This window comes from Tachyglossus aculeatus, chromosome 14, assembly GCF_015852505.1.
Source record: "Tachyglossus aculeatus isolate mTacAcu1 chromosome 14, mTacAcu1.pri, whole genome shotgun sequence".
Lineage (NCBI taxonomy): Eukaryota > Metazoa > Chordata > Mammalia > Monotremata > Tachyglossidae > Tachyglossus > Tachyglossus aculeatus.
The window spans coordinates 32,803,223-32,828,797 of NC_052079.1; positions in this window are offsets into that span (position 1 = coordinate 32,803,223).

The window sequence follows — 25,575 nt, forward strand, 5'->3', positions numbered from 1 at the left end:
GGTTTAGATATTGCCAGCCTAAAATGAAACTGAGCACAAGATGATATTCATCTCTATCTTTCTAGGAGACCAACTGAAGGACCTTCTGTGGGGATCAGCTATTTTGTTTCATAAGGTATATAACAATATTGTACTCTCTCAAGTGCTTAGTACAGTGCTTTATATACAAAAAGTGCTCAATAAATACAATTGATTGAATAAATAAATGAAAATGTATCTTGTTTGGCAAGATTAGGGTCAAACGGATTTTGGTTGTTTTTACCTTGAGGAAAATGAACATCTTAAGAGCTAATTGGGGCATTGTCATAGAACCCACTCAGCTACTATTTTCCATTCCCTTTCTTTATCTTCCATTTTTTTCAACTTTTGTGTGCAACACCTGTTTTTGATTTCCCTTTAAATTTCATTGCAAAACTAAACTATGATTTTTTTTTAAGAATAAAAGTGTGGGTAGTACGTGAACACATAGTTTCTCTTTGCTATAAAAAGTTCAGTGGTTCAAATTGCTCACTCACTGATGAGCACATTTCTTTTTGAAGGAACATAGTCCCAAACCTGTGCTGCTGGGACTCCTTTATGAAAATCTCAGAACTCACTAAGGAGTTCTAAATTACTAAGGATAATATTCATTTCAGGATTATCCTTAATTTTCAAATGCTACAACCCTGCCCATTCAATTTTGGGGAAGCCATGACCTACCTTGTGGTCTGCAGTGAGGCAATATCATAATCAGTAACTTTGAATTATAAAAGTTGAACACTTCCATTTCCCTGATTAGGAATCCTGTTCTCTGGGTAAGTTATTTGACCTCACAAGAGAAAGTTATAATAATAATTTTACAATAGTTCAAAACTAATATCTCCAGTGAAAATTCATCACCTTATTTCTCATTCATTCATTCTTTCAGTCTTGTTTATTGAGTGTTAACTATGTGGAGACCACTTTACTAAGTGCTTGGAAAGTGCAATTCAGCCCTAAAGAGAGACAATCCCTGCCAAAACCTAGCTATCCTAAAAATACCAATATTTTTTTTTCACATTATAAATGGACTGTAGGACTGCTTATTGCCTTTCAGGTTTATGATACTTTTGCTTTGCAAAAATTAAGGAGGAAGCGACAGTCATTTTTCAAATGTTATTAATAGATAAAAAGTAATCAAAGGGTAAACACTCCCAGACTCTAGCTACTGTTTGTATCTAGGCTAGACATATATATCTAGGCTTATTGTTATTTTAGACTGACTAATTGTCTTTGCCTTTAATGACTTTCCACTATGTATCTGCCTAATGTTTTACTAATACTTAATCATTCCATTGTATTGTCACCATGAAATCATTTCCATTCATTTATAAATATATTCTAAATAAAAATTTGTGGTGCCAAACCATCAAGATTCAAGAATCTTAGGAATGATAGTCAAATGTGATATTGTTGCCAGTTTTAAATTCACACTGGTTTAAACTGTAGTCAAAAGCAGACAATCAAGAGAAGCTAGAATACTATGTTCCATGTCTAAATACCTCTACATACACAGGCCACATTTCCGTGATCATATAATATATTCATGTCATATTTTAATCATCAGAATAAAGTATGTTCATTCCACAGGAGAGCAGTGATGTGCTCAATCATGTGATGAGCACATGTGCTCAACGTGCTCAATGACATCCCCATTACTTCTGAAGTCAGGTTTGGAAACAATTCTAGTGTTAACCTTAGGGAATTCCCAGAAGTCCATTCTATGTTACATAGGGGGCTGTGCCTCACTGTCTTTAAATAATTTCTCTTTCCCTCTCAACTCACTTACTCCCCTAGCCCTTCACCGATCTCATACCACTAACTCACAGCCCTGGATCACCTGCCCAGAATGCTTCCTTCAGTCCTGTGCAAGAGATGCCAAATATTTCTGGCAGAAATCCAGGTATTATGCCAACCAAATCCACTGTAAATTCACCTGCTTTAATTCTACCCTCTCCTCCACCTGACAATGTTATTTCTCCATTCTCATTGATGCCCATGCCCACTGTCCTCACCAGGTCTTTCAGATATTGAACTCCATCCTCATACCCCCTGTCCTCCCTTGCCCCTAATAACTTGGTCCCTACTTTATTGGGAAAATTGAAACTATCAGGTGTGATCTCCTTAAAATCTCCCCATTCCTCTCCAGTCCTTCCCTTCTCCTGCTCCTCCTTTGACTGTCCCATCTTTTCCAGCAATATCTCAAGAGATCTTCCACCTCCTCTTGAAAAATACCCCTTTCACCTATCTCTGACCCCATGCTTTCACATATCAAAAAACTCAACCCCTCCTTTCTTTCCTCCCTGATTATCATCTTCAGCACTTTATTCTCCAGTGGCTTCTTCCCCACTTTCATTCACTCATTCAATTGTATTTATTGAGCGCTTACTGTGTGCAGAGCACTGTACTAAACACTTGGGAAGTACAAGTTGGCAACATATGGAGACGGTCCCTACCCAACAACGGGCTCACAGTCCAGAAGAGGGAGACAGACAACAAAACAAAACATATTAACAAAATAAAATAAATAGAATTGTAAATATGAACAAGTAAAATAGAGTAATAAATCTGTACAAACATATATACAGGTGCTGTGGGGAGGGGAAGGAGGTAGGGAGGGGAGGATAGGAAGGTGGAGAGGAAGGAGGGGCTCAGTTTGGGAAGGCCTCTTGGAGGAGGTGAGCTCTCAGTAGGGCTTTGAAGGGAGGAAGAGAGCTAGCTTGGCAGTGACTTGCCCAAAGTCACACAACAGAAACACGGCTGTGTCAGGATTTGAACCCATGATTTCAGACTCTCAACTCCATGCTCTTTCCTCTGTCACGCTGCTTCTTGCTGTACTTTCCCAAGCACTTAGTACAGTGCTCTACACACAGTAAGTGCTCAATAAATAGGATTGAATGAATGAGTGAGAGATGAGGGCAGACACAGGCATCCCTCTCCCTCCTTTCCTCACCTCCCCCATTGGTTGTAATGAGCACACCATTCTTGTCTAGTGACAATGTACCAGGATAGTCACTTAACCTGAAAAAACTAGATTTCAGGTTTGTTGGATGACGATTGACACTTTAGTGATCTTACTTTGCCAAATCACCCCCTCCCCACACCATCAGTGATGTTAGCTGGTCAGAAAAGGCTTCGGAGTTGGTGAGACAGGTGAATGCTATATGCCAAAATGTCACAAAGACAGCATCATTCTTGGGAACTGGGAGTGAGAGACAGAATGCAGGTGATGATTAGGTGTGCTTCCTGAATCTTGAAGAAGATAATCTTGCTAGTTGAAAAGAAAATAAATTAGATATTAGGACTTAATCTTGCAGTTTATCTTCCAGTGTTTTAGAATCAGCCAATATAATTGAATGTATTCAATTTCTAAACTCTATGCAGAGAAATATACACTAAATCAAAGACTCTAGAAGTATTAAACATCAAAACTAAAAACATAGTCCTGTTCTTTTCTTTCATATATTCTTCAAGCAGTAAGTTTCCTTTCTATGTCCTTCCATCTCATATAATAATAACAATAATGATGATGATATTTGTTAAGTGCTTACTATGTGCAAAAGCACTGTTCTAAGCACTGGCACTGAGCTACACAGACACACATACACACACACAAACACACATGCATATGGGTATTTCACTTAGTTGCTTCCTCCTGTAGACTGCAAGCTCCTGATGGGCAGGGGTCATTCATTCATTCATTCATTCAATCGTATTTATTGAGTGCTTACTGTGTGCAGAGCACTGTACTAAGCACTTGGGAAGTACAAGTTGGCAACATATACAGACGGTCCCTACCCAACAGTGGGCTCACAGTCTAGATGGGGGAGACAGAGAACAAAACATATTAACAAAATAAGTAGAATAAATATGTACCAGTAAAATAAATAAATAAATAGAGTAATAAATACGTACAAACATATATACATATATACAGGTGCTGTGGGGAAGGGAAGGAGGTAAGGCAGGGGGGATGGAGAGGGGGAGGAGGGGGAGAGGAAGGAGGGGGCTCAGTCTGGGATCATGTCTACCAGTTCTAATTCAGTGTACTTTCCCAAGCAATCAACCATTCAATTGCATTTATTGAACACTTACTGTGTGCAGTGCACTGTGTTCAGCACATGGGAGAGTACGACACAATATAACAGACATACGCCCGTCCCACAGTGATCTTGCAGTATAGAGGGGGAGACAGACATTAATATACATAAATAAATTACCATAGACCCCAGGTGACTGCTAGTAGTTATCTGTCTATGAAGTTGAGATTACTCTGCAGTAACTCTATCCTCTCCTGGCAAAAGGGAAAGTTGTCATACTACTAATAATAATAATTGTATTTGTTAAGTGCTTACTTTGTGCCTAGCACTGTTCTAAGCACTGGGGTGGATACAAGCAAATTGGATTGGATACAATCCCTGTTCCACCTGAGATTGTAGGTGGCTGTATGATATTTCAAAATCCCTGGGGCTCACAGTCTTAATCCCCATTTCACAAGTGAGGTAACTAAGGCCTAGAGAAGTTCAGTGACTTGCCCAAGACCACACAGCAGACAAATGGCAGAGCTGGGATTAGAACTCAGGTTCTTTCGACATCCAGGCCCATGCTCTATCCACTAGGCAACACTGCTTCTTGTCACAAGGGCCCATAGAACATGTCAACCATCATTCAATTTCCATTTCAGAAGGTCAGAGAATCTCCCTCTGCAGAATGGTAAGGCCTCTTTTCAGCCTTCAGGAACAGAAACTGAGACTAGAATGCTGCAACCATACAAAGTACCATAGTTAAATGAAAGATATTCCACCGTCTCCTTCTAGTTCAAAATGATGGAGTTTGAATGAATGGTTTTCAGTGTATTTCCTGATATCTTGCATTTCCTCCTTCCCCACCATCTAGTCTCATGGGCTGAAGTCGGCTTGCCTGCTAAATTTGAGCTGAAAAGCCAGTTTGAAAACAAACCACAAATAGCAAATTGTTTTCCTAAACTGATCTTTACTTTGCTTTTTATTTATCACTAGGCTCACCACTGGGATGTCTGTAGTGATGTTTGCAAGATAGGCTACTGAGAAAGGCCAACCCCACGCCTGGAACTAAGCAAAATAACTATGCAACTATGTTTTACTGCGTGCTGACTGTAGCCCTAAGCCCGTAAACCACTGGTAATGAGAATAACAGGATGCTGGTTTGCAACACACTACTCTATTGCCAGATGCTACCCTGGAATTCAAATACTGCACATTATCATGCTATAGACAAAATTAGATTGATTGCATTTGAAACGCCTTTGACTTTTCTGATTTTTTAAATTTCTGCCCAGGTTTTCTCATTACTCTGCTTCATGCTGTAAGAGGATTAGAGAGCATTTTGACAAAACTATTTATTTCAGAAAGTAGTTGAGGCTGTTGAAATATCATACAAGATAAATGCTATTCTGAAAAATGTGGATGAAGTTGTGGGTAGTGAATGCAGGTTCCACCATTTGAATCGTAGATAATTCAGAGGTTTCTGGTCCTCTTGCCACATTGCCCTAATGATTATTTTTTTTAATTTTGTGCATTTGTTCTTGCCTTGTTTTAATGTTTGATTGCTTCATTGCTCCTTGTGTTCTATCACCACAGTCGCCCTCACCCCTTATTGTAAGCCTCTTGAGGGCCAGAGACCATATCAATCAATCAATCAATCAATCAATCGTATTTATTGAGCGCTTACTGTGTGCAGAGCACTGTACTAAGCACTTGGGAAGTACAAGTTGGCAACATATAGAGACAGTCTCTACCCAACAGTGGGCTCACAGTCTAAAAGGGGGAGACAGAGAACAAAACCAAACATATTAACAAAATAAAATAAATAGAATAGATATGTACAAGTAAAATAAATAGAGTAATAAATATGTACAAACATATATACATATATACAGGTGCTGTGGGGAAGGGAAGGAGGTAAGGCGGGGGGATGGAGAGGGGAACGAGGGGGAGAGGAAGGAAGGGGCTCAGTCTGGGAAGGCCTCCTGGAGGAGGTGAGCTCTCAGTAGGGCCTTGAAGGGAGGAAGAGAGCTAGCTTGGCGGATGGGCAGAGGGAGGGCATTCCAGGCCCGGGGGATGACGTGGGCCGGGGGTCGATGGCAGGACAGGTGAGAATGAGGCACGGTGAGGAGATTAGTGGCAGAGGAGCGGAGGGGGTGGGCTGGGATGTAGAAGGAGAGAAGGGAGGTGAGGTAGGAGGGGGCGAGGTGATGGACATCCTTGAAGCCGAGGGTGAGGAGTTTCTGCCTGATGCGCAGATTGATTGGTAGCCTTGGAGATTTTTGAGGAGGGGAGTAACATGCCCAGAGCGTTTCTGGACAAAGACAATCCGGGCAGCAGCATGAAGTATGGATTGAAGTGGGGAGAGACATGAGGATGGGAGATCAGAGAGAAGGCTGATGCAGTAGTCCAGACGGGATAGGATGAGAGCTTGAACGAGCAGGGTAGCGGTTTGGATGGAGAGGAAAGGACAGATCTTGGTAATGTTGCGGAGCTGAGACCGGCAGGTTTTGGTGACGGCTTGGATGTGAGGGGTGAATGAGAGAGCGGAGTCGAGGATGACACCAAGGTTGCGGGCTTGTGAGACGGGAAGAATGGTAGTGCCATCAACAGAGATGGGAAAGTCAGGGAGAGGGCAGGGTTTGGGAGGGAAGACAAGGAGTTCAGTCTCGGACATGTTGAGTTTTAGGTGGCGGGCAGACATCCAGATGGAGATGTCCTGAAGGCAGGAGGAGATGCGAGCCTGGAGGGAGGGGGAGAGAGAGCAGGGGCAGAGATGTAGATCTGGGTGTCATCAGCGTAGAGATGATAGTTGATGCCGTGGGAGCGAATGAGGTCACGAAGGGAGTGAGTGTAGATAGAGAACATACCTGGGCATTGTGCTTAATGAATAATTATTACTGCTACGATTACTACTACTTACTCACTACTTACGATTACTTACTACAAGAACAGCAGCAGCTTGGCTCAGTGGAAAGAGCACGGGCTTGGGAGTCAGAGGTCATGGATTCAAATCCCAGCTCTGCCAATTGTCAGCTGTGTGACTTTGGGCAAGTCACTTCACTTCTCTGTGCCTCAGTTACCTCATCTGTAAAATGGGGATTAAGACTGTGAACCCCCTGTGGGACAACCTGATCAGCTTGTAAACTCCCCAGCGCTTAGAACAATGCTTTGCATATAGTAAGTGCTTAATAAATGCCATCGTTATTATTATTATTACAAGCAAATCGGGTTGGACTCAGTTCCTGTCCCACGTGAGGCTCACAATCTCAATCCCCATTTTCCAGATGAGGTAACTGAGGCCCAGAGTAGTGAAGTAATGGGCCCAAGGTCACACAGCAGACAAGTGGCAGAGGCAGGATTAGAACCCATGACTTTCTGACTCCCAGGCTAGAGCTCTATCCCTACAACATTATGCTTTTCTACTAAATGAAAGGAGCTTCAAATGAGTTCTGGCAGAAAGAGACAGGTAGGGAGATGAGTTTTAGGTTCTGAGTAATATTTTGGTGGTATGGCAGATTCTATTTCAGATAACTATCCTGCAAATATGGAATAGTTATGTTTTTGCTACCACACCTGTGGATTGTAAACACTGGTACAAAAACAAGTCATATACACATCCCACAGGAATGGGACACACCTTTTTCCTTCTAATTAATGATGTCAGAACAATGATTAGCCTAACAACAAAGGACCAAAAAAGGCATGCAACTGATGGTTCTCTTCTTTTGCATTGTATTCTCCCAAGCATTTAGTACAATGCTCTGCACACATTAAGCACTCAGTAAATACCATTGCTTGATTTAGGGACAAAGTGTACAAGTGTGCAAGAGATTTTTTTGTCAGTATCACACTCACATCTAATTGTTCTCAGCGTCACCTCAAAGTTGAAGGGCAACCCTACCACCTGTGAAGAGTGAAAAATTGCATATTTGCAAAAGATATATTTACAAATACAAATAATAATGACACTTATTAAGCACTTACTATGTGCAAAGCACTGTTCTAAGCACTGGGGAGGTTACAAGGTGATCAGGTTGTCCCACGGGGGGCTCACAGTCATCATCCCAATTTTACAGATGAGGTAACTGAGGCACAGAAAAGTTAAGTGACTTGCCCAAAGTCACACAGCTGGCAATTGGCAGAGCTGGGATTTGAACCCATGACCTCTGACTCCAAAGCCCGTGTTCTTTCCACAGAGCCACGCTGCTTCTCTATAATAATGATTGCATTTATGAAGTGCTTACCATGTGTAAAGCACTGTACTAAGCACTGGAGAGGTTACAAGGTGATCAGGTTGTCCCACAGGGGGCTCACAATCTTCATCCCCATTTTACAGAAGAGGTAACTGAGGCACAGAGAAGTGAAGTGACTTGCCCAAAGTCACACAGCTGACCATTGGCAGAGCTGGGATTTGAACCCATGACCTCTGACTCCAAAGCCTGTGCTCTTTCCACGGAGCCACGCTGCTTCTCTTATATAAATGATACAGTATATACAAATATAATGCAATATGTCATCTTATGCCGTTGAATTGTCTCTGATCCATAGAGTTTTCTTGGTTAAAATATGGACACGGTTTATCATTGACTCCTTCCATGCAGTAAACTCCACCCTCAAATCCCTCCCATGTTGTTGCTGCACAGCACAGGTGAGTTTTGACTTGTACGCAGATTGCCTTCCACTTTCTAGCCACTGTCCAAGCTAGGAATGGAATGGGTTTGCCTCTCCCTCTCATAGTCAAAACTGGTGGAGTACTGGAAATCCTCCAATTGCGACCCTGACAGGGGAAAATGCAATATAATACAAATATATATAATAAAAATATATTTATATTTCTGTATATGTAATGTATGTATATATGGTTGTATATGTACAATGTAATACATTCATTATGTAGGCCCTTCAAATTGCCCTTCTCCAATGTTGGTGAAGTTCACCTATGAGAGTGTATATGACTTAAACAGCTAATGAAAAAACACCGTGCACACAAAGAAGTTGCCTCTTGTGTTATCTTGGTTAGTGTTTGTAACACCTGGTGTTGTTTTCTCTTTTGCCTCCTTATCTCTCATTCCTTATGAAGTTTCTGCTTGAGAAGAGCCACTGGTTTCTTAAGTCTCAATATCTTCTCATTCCTTGTTGCTTAAGATAATAGGGTTAAGAGCATTTCCTAAATGAAAGGGGACATCCTGAAATTAAAGAAAATGAAAAAGTATGAGCCACAAATCGGAATTAACCAATTTAGACTCAAACTGTTATTTGGTTTGGTTCCATATCATCCCTTCCAGTTGCCTCTAAGATCCTCATGGTCAGGCACTCTGACTTTTAATTCTAATGTTCTCCCCAGGCCCTTAATAGGGTATTCTATGTATGAAAGACACTTGATAAATACTTTTGTTGTTGATGGTGATGATATTACTGTTAGCCATAGAATCTTACAAATACTAACATTTCAGCCTTTTCCATTTCTTACTGTTGGTTAGGACATAACAATAGAAGTTCTGCTTTAAGCATGTGAAAGGACAAAATTAGAATTTTACACAGGAAAATGTTATGTTCTGAAAATGTCATTGTGCTCTTCCTTGCTGAAGATGTATAGTCGTTTAGATAGTCTTTTAGATGGTCTTTTATGGTCTTGAGAAGCAGCGTGGCTCAGTGGAAAGAGCACAGTTTTGGAGTCAGAGGTCATGGGTTCAAACCCCTGCTCCGCCAATTGTCAGCTGTGTGACTTTGGGCAAGTTACTTAACCTCTCTGTGCCTCAGTACCTCATCTGTAAAATGGGGATTAGGACTGTGAGCCTCCTATGGGACAACCTGATCACCTTGTAACCTCCCCAGCACTTAGAACAGTGCTTTGCACATAGTAAGCACTTAATAAATGCCATTATTATTATTATTTTAGATACTCCAAATGTTTAGATGCTGAATCAAAATGACCCTGAATTCCTTTATGTTTAGATTTCTACTTGACTGCTGAAACAATATTTCCCCATTGAATTTTAGCCCAAAGTCCCAGACATATACCTGCTTGAATCAGAGGAATCAGTAGTTGGACTGTGAAGGTTTTGTCATTCTCCTCTGTGTTTCCCAGGCAACACACATCACAGCATCTGCTGACAGTAATTGCCACCAGAACACAGCAGGGACCCTAAACACCCAATCTCCCCCCACCTCCAAATGTTTCTTCAACTGCCTGTACATTAATGAGACAGAGTCTAAACTCACGGAAAAATTAGCAAAAGTCAACTCTGAGGACTTGTGCAGACTCTTTTCTTCCTATACACGGGGATATGTGTTTTACGGTGTTTGTTAAACACTCACTATGTGCAAGACACTGTACTGAGCGCTGAAGTAGATACAGGATAATCAGGTTGGACACAGCCCGTGTCCCACAGTGCTAATCCCCATTTTACAAATGAGATAATTCAGGCACAGAGAAGTTAAGTGTTTGCTGAGAGTCACACAGCAGACAAGTGGTGGAACCAAGATTAGAACCCAGGTGCTTCTAAGTCCCAGGCCCCACGTTCTAGCCACTAATCAAGCTGCTTCTCATTATTGGCTCTAATTATTGGCTACTTTTCTTGTTGCCAAGAGTATGGAAGCTAGAAATTCCAAAAAAGATAAAAAGAAAACAATCATTTTGTTGCCCAAAAATTTTGAAGGAAATTTTAAAAATACTCAGACTGAGTTTTATCCTGAAGCCAGTCTGGATTTATAACTTTCTGAACACAGACCCACAATCTCCAAAGTCCCTCTCTATTCTGCCTTTAATTTTTGGCAAATTACATATAGACAAAACTGGAATATAAGACTTAAAATTCTCATTTCAATATTTGATTTTATTACTACAAATGATAATACTGAATAGTAGGATTTTCTTGAATGAATTTCTTGGTAAATCTGGTTGAACCCAAATTAAACAGAATTGCAGAAGTACGGAATTGCAGAAGAAATTGTACATCTAAAAACATATATGATATGAGAGTGTAGAATGCTTTTCATCACCAAAATGTCTGTTTTGTGTATATATTTTTGGTAAAATTATTACTATATTGGTTTTTAAAAAGTGCTTGCCGTATGTCAAATTCGCTTCTAAGCACAGTGGTAAATATAAATTAATTAGGTCAGTCACAGTCTGTGTCCCACATGGGACTCACAGTCTGTGTAGGAGGGAGAACAGGTAATGAATCCCCATTTTACAGTTGAGGAAACAGAGTCACAGAGAAGTTAAGTGACTTACCTAAAGTCACACAGCAGGCAAGTGGAGGTAGAATTAGAACCCATGTCTTCTGACTCCCAAGCCCATGGTATTTCCACTAGGTCACCCCGCTTCCCATTTTCTAGTGATGCTGTTGACTGACACTCTGTGAATTTTTACCCCAGATCTGTTGATTATATGAGAGTTATCCAAGGGAAAAGTCCTCAGTGTGAATTGTAATGGGCTATGTTGTGTTTTTGCCTGTCCCAATCAGTATCATACTACACATTTCTGAAATTCAATTTTTTATCCTTACTATGTCACTCAAAAACTGCAGCCCCAGAATGAAAGTGCCTGTGTTACATTTGAATCCCTAGGCCTACTTAGTCACTGTGGGAGAGTTAGCTGTCTTTCTGTTTGAGAAGATGCTGCCTTCTGCGAGGCTATATCCATGCGTGGGAAAATCCGAGAGAGACTCTTTCCCATTCTACCCATTTTATCCATGAAATACAGCATCGTAAGTTTTCTGATCCCTTGTCATTCTGGTGAGGATTACTGTCAGCAGTGGTCAAAATTGGAAAAACTATGCCCTTTCACTTGCAGGACACAAGTTATTAGAGTCATTTTTGCAGTCGTGGCCATGGCTTGCCTTGAGCCATCAGCATTCACACCCTAGGCCCTCTGCATCTGGTCCTGTCAAGAAGGAGCCAGTGATTGAAACATTGAGTAAAATCCTCTGGGCAACCCCTACCAAAGGGAAATATGAAGCCACTACATTTTATATGGTGCTGAAAACCTACAGAACACAAATTTATATGCAAGGCTACAGATGTAAATCAAATTAAATCTTCAGAGAGCTCTGAAAGCCTGCACGTTTATAAATACGGGATCACTTAAAATATCCATAGAATTCACTTAGTTACATTAGAATTACTTGTCACATAGATTTTATGGTAGCAAGATTCTATTTTAGAATAAAATAGAACCTCATTTCTAGTATCATCCCCCTTGTTTAGCTTCCAATATTTCTTAGCAAAAGCACTTTAAGGTTAGAACAGTATCGTGCTTGAAGTCAGTCTGAAGGTGGTTTTTGAAAGAGTATGAGTGGAAGAAGGTTTAAGCAAAAATGGTTCCATTGTTTTTGAGTTATGCAAGGGCAAAAAATATACTTTTCCCATTATGAAAGAAAAATGTTAATACGTTTGTTCATGCCCATAGAAATTCTAAACATATGAAACTATGTGTTCCAAATTTGGCAGGACTGTACTTCTCACTGAGGAGGGGAAAACATCCCAATCCCACTTCAGGATTTTCTAAGTTCAGAAGGTTTAAAATAACAGGCTTTGATCAGGACTGGTAGAACGGTTTCTGCTTATTTCTTATGCCTAATTCTGTTAAGCACGCCTGACCAAAGCAGCACGAATAAGGAAACCTAAGTTAAAGTTGCTGTGATTAAAAGTTTGGTAGAAGGAGCTATTATTTGGGGATTTTTTTTCAAAATGTCAACTAAATTGTTGGACTTATCCCGTGATTTTTCTTTCTTTGGAAAAAAGTAGTTCGAATTAAGTATCCAGACCAGTCTTTTCCTGTCCCTTTGAGGAAAGAACAGTGGATTCTACTTCTTCTTTGTGTGACCTTAGGCAAGCCACTTAACTTCCCTCTGCCTCAGTTATTTCATCTGTAAAATGGGGATTAAGACTGTGAGCCCCAAGTGGAACAACCTGATCACTTTGTATTCCCTCCAGTGCTTAGAACAGTGCTTTGCACATAGTAAGCACTTAACAAATACCACCATTATTATTATTCTTCCAAAACTCCCACAATGTCTAGTCAAGCATTTTGGGCTCTAGGGGCAGGACAGCTTAATGGAAAGAGCACGGGCTTGGAAGTCAGAGGTAATAGGTTCTAATCCTGACTCCGCCACTTGTCAGCTGTGTGACTTTGGGCAAGTCACTTAACTTCTCTGTGCCTCAGTTACCGCATCTGTAAAATGGGGCTGAAGACTGTGACCCCACATGGGACAACCTGATTACCTTGTATCTACCCCAGCACTTAGAACAGTGCTTGGTACATAGTAAGCACTTAACAAATACCATCATCATTATTACTGTCCTTCGCATTTTACATGGAAAATATTCTTTTTTGTCCTGGAGCCACATAGACCAATATATCTTTAAGAACCAAGCTAACATAAAAGGGATTCTCCCAGCAGGCATGACTACTATTTCTGTAATTCCGTATCTTTTGTTCAATTTCAAGGTATTCCCAGGGTGCCCTGCTGCCAGCTATATCAAATGGATTAATAATAGATATCATTTGGACTTTTTCTCCCAGAGACCTGCCTTTCCACCCAGCTACTGGGGCTGCCATCAAGTGAAGAAAGGCAGTCAATCAATAGTACTTACTGAACGCTTATTGAGTACAGGGCACCATACTATTTGCTAGGAAGAGTACGATAAAAGACAGTCGGTAGACTCGATCCCTACCACAAGAAGCCTATAGTCTAGAGGGGGAGATAGACATTAAAATAAATTACACATCAGGAAGATTGCAGGGTATTAGGATATGTACACAAGTCCTTTGAGGCTAAGAGTGAAGTGAATATCAAACTACTTCAGGGGTACAGACCCTAGTGTACAAGGGACATAGAAGGGAAGGTCAATAGGGGAAACAAGAGCTGGGTTAGGAAAGTGCTTTTGGAAGAGATATGACTTTAGTGAGGCTTTGGGAATGGAGAGAGTGGTGGTCTGTGGATATGAAGGGGAAAAAAGGTCCAGGCGGAGGACTTGGGAAAGAGGGCTCATTGGTGAGACAGATGAAATAGAGGTAGACTGAATAAATTGCTGTTAGAGAAGTGAGGTGTGTTGGCTGGGTTGTAGCAACCAGTGAGGTAAGGTTGGAGGGAGAAAGCTGATTGAGTGCCTTAAAGTTGATGTTAAGGAGTTTCTGTCTGATGCAGATGTGAAAGTTCAGACAACTTCCAAGTGGATATAAAAAAGATGTCCACCCCCATGGGCAGCAGCTGTCAATCAGGCAGTTTATTTGGCCAATGAGAATTGCCATCTCTATGCTGAATATCTTAGTCCACCTGAACTGGAACAAATAACTTTGATCCGAGAAAACCCTTATCTTTCGCCATTTCCCAGTTGGCTGGACTGAAAGTGATGCTAAAAACAACATGAGAGAAACAGCTGATTTGGATATATTCTTTGGAAATCTGAAAAATGGGAATTCAATACAAGTTCTTCCTCTTATACTGAGAGTCCCATTGTCAAACATGTTGAAAGCTGCAGAAGGACTGAGAGAAGAGAATGTTGCCTGCTTCTTGTGGACACAGATCGCGTCTAACAACCCTATTGTACTGAAACTTTCCGAAACGCTTAGTAAAGTGCTCTGCCCATAGTGAGCTCTCAATAAATACTACCGATTGATGGACTGAGATGGTGATATTTGTATAAAAGTCCATTTAGGTTGCATATCCCAGGGTGGTTTCAGCAGCTGCAGCTTCTATTGTTATATAATCATAATACTAATTGTGGTGTTTGTTAAGCACTTACTATGTGCCAGGTACTGACTAAGCACCAGTGTGGATACAAGAAAACTGTGTTGCACACAGTCCCCATCCTATGTGGGCCTCAGAGATATAATCCTCACTGTAAAGATGAAGTAACTGAGCCACAGACCAATGAAGTGATGTGCCCAAGGTCATGCAGCAGACAAGTGACAGGGTCAAGATTAGAACCCATTACTTTATGACTCCCAAGCCCATAGACTATCCACTATAACATTGTGCTTATTTACTTGTTAGTCACCCTGAAGTTTCTGCCTTTGCCACGAGTACAGAAAAAAGTAGGAAAGCTAATAGAGGAGGAGGAAGAAGTAGAATAGAATCAACTGCTGCCATGCCCTTGTCATTAAAGCCATTGTGACCACTATGCTTTATCCTTCAGCTTGTGGCTGCAGCTGGTTTGATGGTGGTGGTGATTTCTCTGTGGTTTCTATTTCTCCTACTCATGACACTGTTGCTTCTTTCTCTGGGAGAATCGCTTTGATGAGCATATGTGCCTGGCTGCTATTTTTTCCCCATGCCTTCTGGGTCTACCCCTTCTCTGTCTCTCTAACTTCAAACAAAGCTTGATAATGAATAATTGTTATAATGATGATGATAATCCGATCCTATGATAATAGGAATGGAGAGTGAAGCCCCCAATTTTCTGGTGTGTGTGCTGAACATTTAGTACAGCCCTCTGCACACAAAAAACGTTCAATAAATACAAATGATCAATTGATTCTGGGTTAAAAAGTCCAGATTTCACATCCAGTGTACATCAAAGTACACTTAGATAGATACTTCTTTTTCCTGAAATGTCTCAATTGCAGGCTAAATAAGCATAGTAAGGAGAGGACTGATGATTTCACATGCAATTCTTTTATTGCTTCCAAGTAAAAGCATCTTGGAGGCTGGGGCAAATTCTGATTTCTCAGCTGAGGTGTTGAACTGATTCTATTTCAAAATTGCCTTAAACCCCATCTATTTAATGATTTGCTGTGTACCAAAGATCCCCTCCTGGTAAATCTCTTACCTTTGCTTGAATCCAATTAGAAGTTACTTATTAATGTTTACTTAGAGAATTAAGGCTAGTGATAGTCTCTCTCTAACTGGAGACCCAGGAGAATGTTGTGAATGTTGTGGCAAGGCATTAGCCAACAAATATTTTGACACCTTTTTCTTTTCCTAAGACCACCACTGAGTGCTCAGCAGGTTTTCCCACTATAGAAGGCCTGTGCTAATACCCTCAATCCACGTTTTATTCTGGTTAGCATGCATCTAATTGACAGCTAATCTCCTGGGAAAACAAAGAGGGAAGAGCCATTCCCTTTTGCAGCTTGTTGCCCGTAAAGCTAGCCTCAAGAATGGCAGCACAGGAACTTGTATTTAGATCACTCCCTTGACCATTTCTGATCTCACAAGACAACTTCATTCGTTCATTCACTCAATCATACATATTGAGTGCTTATTGGGTGCAGGGCACTGTTCTAGATACTAGGGAGAATACAACAGTAAACAAATATTTCCCTGCCCTCATTGAGTTATCTACCATGTATTTGAATCAAGTTTAGTTATGTCTGTGAAATACAATTTTTCACTTGGTCATGATTATTCTGAGATCTCCTAGAGGTGCATAGTTTATTATTATAATGAACTGGATGGTTATCTTCTTACCAGAGTAACACCCACTCCCTTGGAAACCTCATTCACTCCCATGGCTTCAATTACCACTTCTTTACAGAAGATACCCAAATCTACATCTCCAGCTCTGATCTCCTCCCTAACTTCAGTCTCACATCTCCTCCTGCCTTCAATTCATCTCTACTTGGATGCCCTCCCATCATCTCACACTTAACATGCCCAAAATAGAGCTTCTTATCTTCCCACCCAAATCCTCCACAGGATTTTCCCATCCCCAAGCCCTCTAGATTATAAACTTGCTGTGGGCAGGGAGTGTGTCTGTTTCTTGCTATATTGCACTCTCCCAAGTACTTAGTACCATGTTCTGCACACAATAAGCTCCTAGTAATGGTGCAATGAAGAGCACATGGGCCACTTGTCTGTTGTGTGACCTTCGGCAAGTCACTTCACTACTCTGTGCCTCATTTACCTCCTTGGTAAAATGGGGATTAAAATTGTTAGCCCACTTGGGACAGGGGCTGCCTACATCCTTGAAATCACCCTGGTTATTTCTTTTATTTGCTTTTCATATATCTTTTCAATCAATTAATCAATCATATTTATTGAGCGCTTACTGTGTGCAGAGCACTGTACTAAGCGCTTGGGAAGTACAAGTTGGAAACATGTAGAGATGGTCCCTACCCAACAGTGGGCTCACAGTCTAGAAAAATACATGAAAAGGCTTCTGTAATAATAATAATAATAATGATGGCACTTGTTAAGTGCTTACTATGTGCAAAGCACTGTTCTAAGCACTGGGGGGATACAAGGTGATCAGGTTGTCCCACGTGGAGCTCACATTCTTAATCCTAATTTTACAGATGAGGGAACTGAGGCTCAGAGAAGTTAAGTGACTTGCCCAAGGCCACACAGCAGACATGTGGCAGAGCCGGGATTCAAACCCATGACCACTGACTCCCAAGCCAGGGCTCCTTCCACTGAGCCACACTGCTTCTCTTTTCAATGTTATCATCATCATCATTATTATTATAACAGTGGTATTTGTTAAGGATTTATGTGACATGATCTGGAATTAGCATTGGGGTAAATATGATATAATCAGATTGGACACAGTACGCAACCTGTAATTTATTTCAATGTTTGTCTACCACTGAATACTCTAAGCTCCTTGAGGGCAGGGATCATCAGGTCTACCGACTTTATTGTACTGCACTCTCTCAAGTGCTTCGTACAATGCTGTGCTCACGGTAAGTGCTCAATACATACCACTGATTGATTGCTTGATAGTACCTGTCCTACGTAATGGCACAAAGTCTAAGGGGAAGGATGAACTGGTATTTTATCCTCATTTTTACAGATGAAGAAACTGACACATGGAGATGTTATGTGACTTGCCCAAATTTACAAAGCAAGTAAGTGGCAAAACTGGGATTAGAATCTAGGTCTCCTAACTGCCAGGCTTGTGCTCTTTCCACAAGCATGTTCTCTAAAACATGTAAGAGACAATCGCAAAGGACTTGGGAATAAAGTGGTCAATGAGGATGGTACAAATGGACCTTTATAAAGTTATATAATTAATGCTCCGAGACTTCAGAACTATCCACATGAAAGAGACGATGAGCTTTCCTCATTTAATACAAAACCAGGCAGACAATAACAAATGTGTTTAGCTTGTCTTAACTATCCATTAGCAATGAATGCCCAGAAATCAATTATGACACAAAGTATGAAGCGCAAACATACAAATTGCTGCAATTATATTCTTCATTTCATAGTGAATAATTACCTGTCTCAGAAGTCTATCAAGACGCATTCGATAAATTCTATTGATTGATACATGTACTACACACAATTTCCAGAAATGACCAACTTTCAAAATTGCCTCATTTTGAATTTTAGAAAAAAATGAAGTGAAGATGGAAGGTTTACGGAAAAAGCATGCAGTGAAGACTAGCTCCCTTGGAACTATATGCTATTTTCCATTCATTTTCATAAGTCTTGTATTTTCAAAACAAATATTGGTGTACTTAAATGATTACCGTATACACACATATTTGGATTTATATTTATACATTATACAAATGTATCCTATTCATATTTTTTACATCAAGTAGTATGATATATGTGCATATACACACATGCACACAGGTACCCCCCTCCCCATATATATATATATATATATATATATATATATATATATATATATATATATATATATATATATATATATATATATATTTATTTATTTATTTTCCCAAACTGTAAATGTTTTTATGGCTGATATATTAGCTATATAACAGCTTAGCCCAAGAACTAGATACCAAACTAGGACCTTTCATAAAGAAGCTCTTTTACACTTCTTAATCGTCTGAATGAAAGGAATACCTTAGGTGCTGAAAGAGAGATGGATGAATATGATCTTAAAAATATCAATCCCTATCAAAAGCAGCACAATGAAGAACCTTGGCAGAAACTACTAAAAGATTCTTTGTCTTTGCATGCCTTTTGAGGACATATTTTTATACCATGTGTGAAATTTTTCAATGACAGACCAGTGGAAAATATCAGTACAGTTATCAGGAGATTATGGCTGACAGCTTTTTCGAGGGGGTCAGAGACATTAAAAAATTAATCACTAATTGTGCCCTTCAGATGTAAAACATGCTTTGTAATCTCTCCATAAGTGTTTTCTAATTTTATATGGTATTTTTAACTTTGGTAATAAACAGATGAATGAAGTTTTCCCCAAACTAACTTAATTTGTTTATGGTTCACAGTTCATTTAAATGAATTCAAAACATGTTCGCTATTTATGAAACTAGTACCAAATTGTCAAGTTCATTTTAGTAAATTATATTAAAAAACACAGAAGACAAAGTCATTAAGTTGTAAGATTATGTGACCTATTCTTGCCTATATATAGATATATGTGTGTGTGTGTGTGTGCATATATACAAGATCATTTGCCTTGACTATACAGAAAGACCTTACTCTGAATATCTAGAAAGAATACTATTTTAAAAAAGCCTGTTTCATATAGAGTTTATTCCAATGCAAATACTTATGTAATATGATGAACTTTAAATGCATAAATGTGTTTTTGAATAAGTAATTTGAGAGTAATTGCTCTTTGCACTGGAATAACTTGGGTCATTACTATTCTGCCAGAAGCTGTTGTCTTGAGAGTTGCAGTGATTGTTATTATTATCATTATGATTTTATTATTTCCACCATTACTAAGCCTGAGTGTTGCATCTGAGTCTGCCAAGAGTTTAGCAAAACATGCTTGGAAGTGCAGAGTGGAAAGTGAATTTCTATGCCTCCTCCCTGTCTCTGTGCTCCTACTTAGAGAATTCAAAACCTAGGAATAAAGATGATAATGACAATAACAATAAATAATGAGAGTAATAATAGTAATAATAACAATAGTAGTATTTGTAGCTCGTTGTGGACAGGAAATGTGTCTACCAACTGTATTGTACTCTCCCAAGCACTTAGTGCAGTGCTATGGACACATTAAGCAATCAATGAATACCTTTGATTGATTGATCAAATAAGCACTCATTATATGCCAAGCACTATACTAAGACCTGGGGTAGATTCAAATTAATCATGCCAGACACAGTCCCTGCCCAACCTGGAACTCACAGTCAAAGAAGCCTGGACATTGTCTAAGATGCAGTCACAGTCTAGGAAGAACTAGAACTGTGTGACCTAAGGAAAGTCACTTAACTTCTCTGTGCTTCAATTACCTCATCTGTAAAATGGAAATTAAAACTGTGAGCCCCATATGGGGCAGAGACTGTGTCCTAACTGATTACACTGTATTTACCCCGGTGCTTAGAACAGTGCCTGGCACATAGTAAGTGTTTAATAAATGCAGTTGAAAAAAGGAACATTCTGGACCAGTGTTCTTGGACCATTCCCAATGAAACTCTGTGGTGGTGCTTCAGAACTTCACAGAGGAAACAACCCTAATCAATCAATCATGGTACTTATTGAGCACTGACCATGTGCCCGGCACTGTACTTTGAGGAATACAAAACAACAGAGTTTGTAGACACACTGCATGCCCACAGGAGCTTACAGTCTAGAGCGGGGAGAAATAAATTAAGGGAAAAACAGGGCAGAGGAAAAAATTAAGGATGTCACCTAGTGCATTAAATATGATGTTATGGGGAGCCATCAGTAAGCACTCTGTTACCATAGTTGGAGACAGAAATATCAGCTGCATGGATCATTGGCTTGACTCAGAAATGGCATTTCTTAAAATCATTCAATCAATGGTAATTATTGAGCACTTACTCTCTACAAAGCACTCAACTAAGTGTTTTAAAGAGTATAGTACAAAAGAATAGATTTAGATGATCCCCCCCGACAAGAAGTTTACAGACTAGAAGGAACATTAAAATAAATTACAAATTGATATGTACATAAATGCTGTGCAGGACAGACCCACTGCATAGGAGGCACAGAAGGAAAAGTAAAAGACAGGGAAGTAGGGGCTTAGTCAGGAAAGCCTCTCGGAGGAGATGTGATTTTAGGAGAACTTTGAAAGTTTAACGCCCTCAAGGTTACACCTGGAGAGTTTCCAGTACTCCACAAGTTCCCACTAAAGGAGGGAGAGTCAAGCAGAGGCCTATCCATTCCATTCCTAACTTTAGCAGTGGCGAGTGGAAGGCAATCCGCTATGAGTCAAAACTCACCTTTGCTGGGTGGGCAGCAGCGGCCTGGGAAAGATTTAAGGGAGGAGACTCAAGTTAATTGCACAGAAGAAGCCAGTGGTAAACCACTTCCATACTTTTACCAAGAAAGCTCTATGGATACACTACTGGAGTGATTACAGATGGAGGTGGGGCGTTCTGGGAGAGATGTGTCTGTCTGCGGCTTCACTATGGGTCGGAGACAACTTGAATGCATAAGACATACATAGATTTTTAGTGGAAAAGTATTTGTATGTTGGATCTGAAGTGGGAGGGAGTTGCAGTCCAGAGGGTGGATGTGGACAAGGGGTTGGTGGTGAGAAAGATGAGATCGAAGTGTGGTGAGAAGGTTGATTTTAGAGGAAGGAAGTTTGTGGGCTGGATAGCAATAGGAAATCAGTGAGATGTAGCTGATTGAGTGCCTTAAAGCCAAAGGCCAAGAGTTTCTATCTGATGCTACAACATGCTTTTGTATTGGAGTGGAATGGATCAGCAGCAGCTGTGCTGGTGACATAATTGTTGCCAGCATGGGCCATTTGCTTTGCCCCAGACCCATCCTCAGTGTTGTTTGTCCTCTGGGTTCCTGCCCTGAGTGACAAACTTCTCTGGGGAAATTCATCCTACACTGGAATAATTCCCAAGTTTGGAGGCTTCCAGAAGCTGTTCTCATAAACAAATTGCTAGGGTTTCAGGGGGTGCCAGAGAACCATCCCAGTCATTTTGTGAGCTCTCCAAAACCGGGAAAAATCTTTGTGCTGGACCTGATTGCTTAGAGAACACCTGCAAGGACTAGCAAGGCACATTAAAAGATTCCCAAATTATCGTGGGATGTGGGGACAGTGATTCTTGTGAGGGTATCGAAGGATGCATGGCTTAGTGAAAATAGCATGGGTCTAAGAGTCAGAGGGCCTGGATTCTAAATCCCAACTCTGCCACTTACCTGCTGTGTGACCTTGGACAACTCATTTAACTTAATTTCAGAAGCAGCATGGCCTATTGGAAAGAGTCTGTGCCTCATAGTCAGATGACCTGGGTTCTAATCCTGCTGTGCTACTTGCCAGCCATGTGACCTTGAGACAGTCACTTTACTTCTTTGGACCTCAGTTTCCTCATCTGTAAAATGGGGATTTACTGCCTGTTTGCTCTCTTACTTGTGAGCCCCATATGGGCTATCTACTTCAATGCTTGGAATATAGTCAGTGCTTAACATATACCACAATTATTATGATTATTAATACTGATGCACAACAAGACCACCATCAGTCAGAGTCAGGGGTTGTGGGTTCTGCTGTTTGACCTTGGGCAAGTCACTTCACTTCTCTGTGCCTCAGTTACCTCATCTGTAAAATGGGGATTAAGACTGTGAGCCCCAGGTGGGACAACCTGACCCACCTTGTATCTACCTCAGTGTTTAGAACATTGCAAGCAAGTGCACATAGTAAGCACTTTGCAAATACCATTATTATTATTTTTATTATCAGGTTTCCTGATCCCTGTTTTTTTCTAGCCCTGTTTCTAGTCTACGGAGTGAGTGGAGACTTGCTTTTTGCAGAGCCAGCTCTTAATACACCTATACAGGGAGGAGAAGAAAGATTCTTCCCTCCAGAACACGCCTTCTGAAGGGGTGTGCTCTCCCTTCCTTTCTCATTCCTCTGTCCTGGGTGAGAGTGCTGCTATATGATGAAGTTTTCTGTGTAGTAAGATAAGCAGTTATTTTTTAACATAAACAAGTGAAGATAGGAGATATCACTTTCATCACAATCATCATTACCATTCCAGAAACCTTTAGAAATTCATGACTTCCTGGATATGTTAAATTAAAATCAAGCTATTCATTATTTAAAATTCAGTTAATATCAGTATTACCACTTGATACCATCACCATTAAAACAACTTTCTGATAGCATAAATAGTATGATTAGTTTCCACTAAATAGAGCAACTAGGGTATATTTTGTCCAATACTGTATCTTGGATGGTAAATTCCTCAAGAATGGTGGAGCTTACTTCTTTATGATCCTTAATTCATGCTTGGTTAATTTTCAATTGATGTTGTTGGTGATGATGAGAATAAATGGAGAGCTGAATAGCTGGGATCTTACATCATATATTTCAAAGTAAACATCTCAAACAAGTACTAATTTGCTGTGAACATTTGCTTCTCATCCCTAACCTGCAATCAGCTCTTACTGCTTCCAAAGGCACTTTTCCGTCCCAGTAGCTTAAAGCCTGGGAAAAACTGGCTCAATATATGACAGACCAGGGGGCTTAAAGAGTTGACTGTTGTAGGTTTAAAAATACGACTGCATAAATCACCCAGTGCTTCTGCTTTTATTGCACGAGTTGCTTTCCTTTTCTTATAAATCAGGACAGGACTTGTAATCCACACTTCATATGTGCTTTTGTGTTCTCACTCTATTCAAGTTTATGTATGGGTCAGAGTAACAATTTACCAGGGGTTAAATTTTCAAAGAAGTTCAAAGGAAGTTGGCATGCAAATCCAATTTACAAATAATGTCTGCTTACATCCTTTGCACCTCTTAGAGAAGGCACCCCTAATTACCATTCTTAGTATACTAGTAAATGTCAATTGAGTTCTCTTTTATTGAATAGAAAATGTAAAACATTGTCAAGTGTTGATGCAAGGCCTAAAATATCAAGTTTGAAATGCTGAATGCTTACTTATGAAGGAATTGGTTTTTTTAGGTTGTTTACCAAAGTACCTTTCAAAAAGGAAAATATTATGATTTCAGGTAAGTAGGTGATCCTTAGATGCAGGGTAGTTAAATAATATTTCAATGGTTTCCCCCTGAAGGCAGTAAATGAGGTGGGAAAATATTCAGCACTCTTGGCTCACAGGCTTGTAATTTTAACATATTTCCTTTTAATGACATTCTTGCCAATATAAAAATTTTATTCAATTCAAAATAGAATAACAACTGAATACAGCATTTTTATTCTATAATGATTATCCTCATTGGTTGTGAAGGGGTTAGTAACACTCTATGACACTCTAGTTAGAAAAGTAGAGAAATATAACTGTCTTAATTACAGACTAAATTAACAAGACTTTTTATGCCTCCTCGTGAACTATGATTTTTCTCTTTTTGCTTATTTTGTAGATTAGACACTGCATATAAATTTTCTATATTTACTACACAGGGTAAATGAGAGTAAATGAAGACTGTTAATGTAAATAACATGGATAATGTAGATAATGTAATGTTTTTTATCAACTTTTTTGAAAACTACATAAAATTTAGGTAAATTGAGGAAATAAAATGCAATGGAGGTATCAGAAATATTAATACAGAATTATATTTTTTACAGGAAAAAATTACAGATTCCCCTAAGAGAAATACAGATGATTAAATTTGTGTAAGAATTAATGTCATGCTTTAGTGAAGTACCAGAAAACTATTTAGTTTTCAAGAATTTTAAAACAATAGAGCTATGGATATTGTTTTACCTTTTCATCCCTGCTTAGTTCTGGGGCAAGGGCAGGGGAGACAAGCTGCTTACATTCATAAGACCTTTAAAAACATACAACCTGAAGCACTGCCTGAAACTAGAAAAGCGGTGCGTCGTTTATGATAAATGACGTTTTGCAAGACATTATTAAAAACAGAAGCCTATGACTTCATTGTCTCTGACAATGACTTTGAACACAAGGTCAATTCTTCCACTTCTAAATTTCCTGCAAGATTAAAAGAAAGTAAAAACAATTGCATTGTGGGCTTCACAGATGTGACAAAATGGTACACACAAGTTTTCAATCTGCTTCTTCCAATGAAACTTCACCTCATTCATATAATATCGCTAGTGAGCAAATGTTACCAAAGGGCACTCTAGCCATCAGGAAAACATACTGGGTTCAGGAGTATCTCAAACACCACATGGAAGATTCATAGAAGATGTTGCCTAAATTATGAACATTTGTTTACTCATTACAGATGTGGGTTCATATTAACATTTCCTAAAAGTCAATGAGTGGTGAAAAATCTGTCCCGGAGAAAAGAAAATCCTGAAGCGTTCAGTCCGTCAGTCAGTCAACTGTATTTATTGAGTGCTTGCTGCATGCAGTGTTTCAGAGTTTACTTGGAATTGCAAACAAGTAACTGTTAGTTAACTGAAACATTCATAGGTTATATATTTCAAATGCCGTTTCATTACCTCAATATAAAATGATAATATGGCTAGCAAAAGTGTCTTCTATCATCAAGGGTGTTTTTTTCCATTTGACATAAGAAATACACAATTTGGAGTTGTTTTTGACAAAGAATATATTCATAAAAAAGAAATCTCTAAAAATAATTTTCTTATTCTTATGCAATTATCTTGAAAACTAACAAATATTTCTTTAAATTCTTTAAATGGAAGCACTTATTTGTGTTTAACAATTTAAAAGTATAATTTAAAGAATCATAGTTCCTTAAAATGCAAC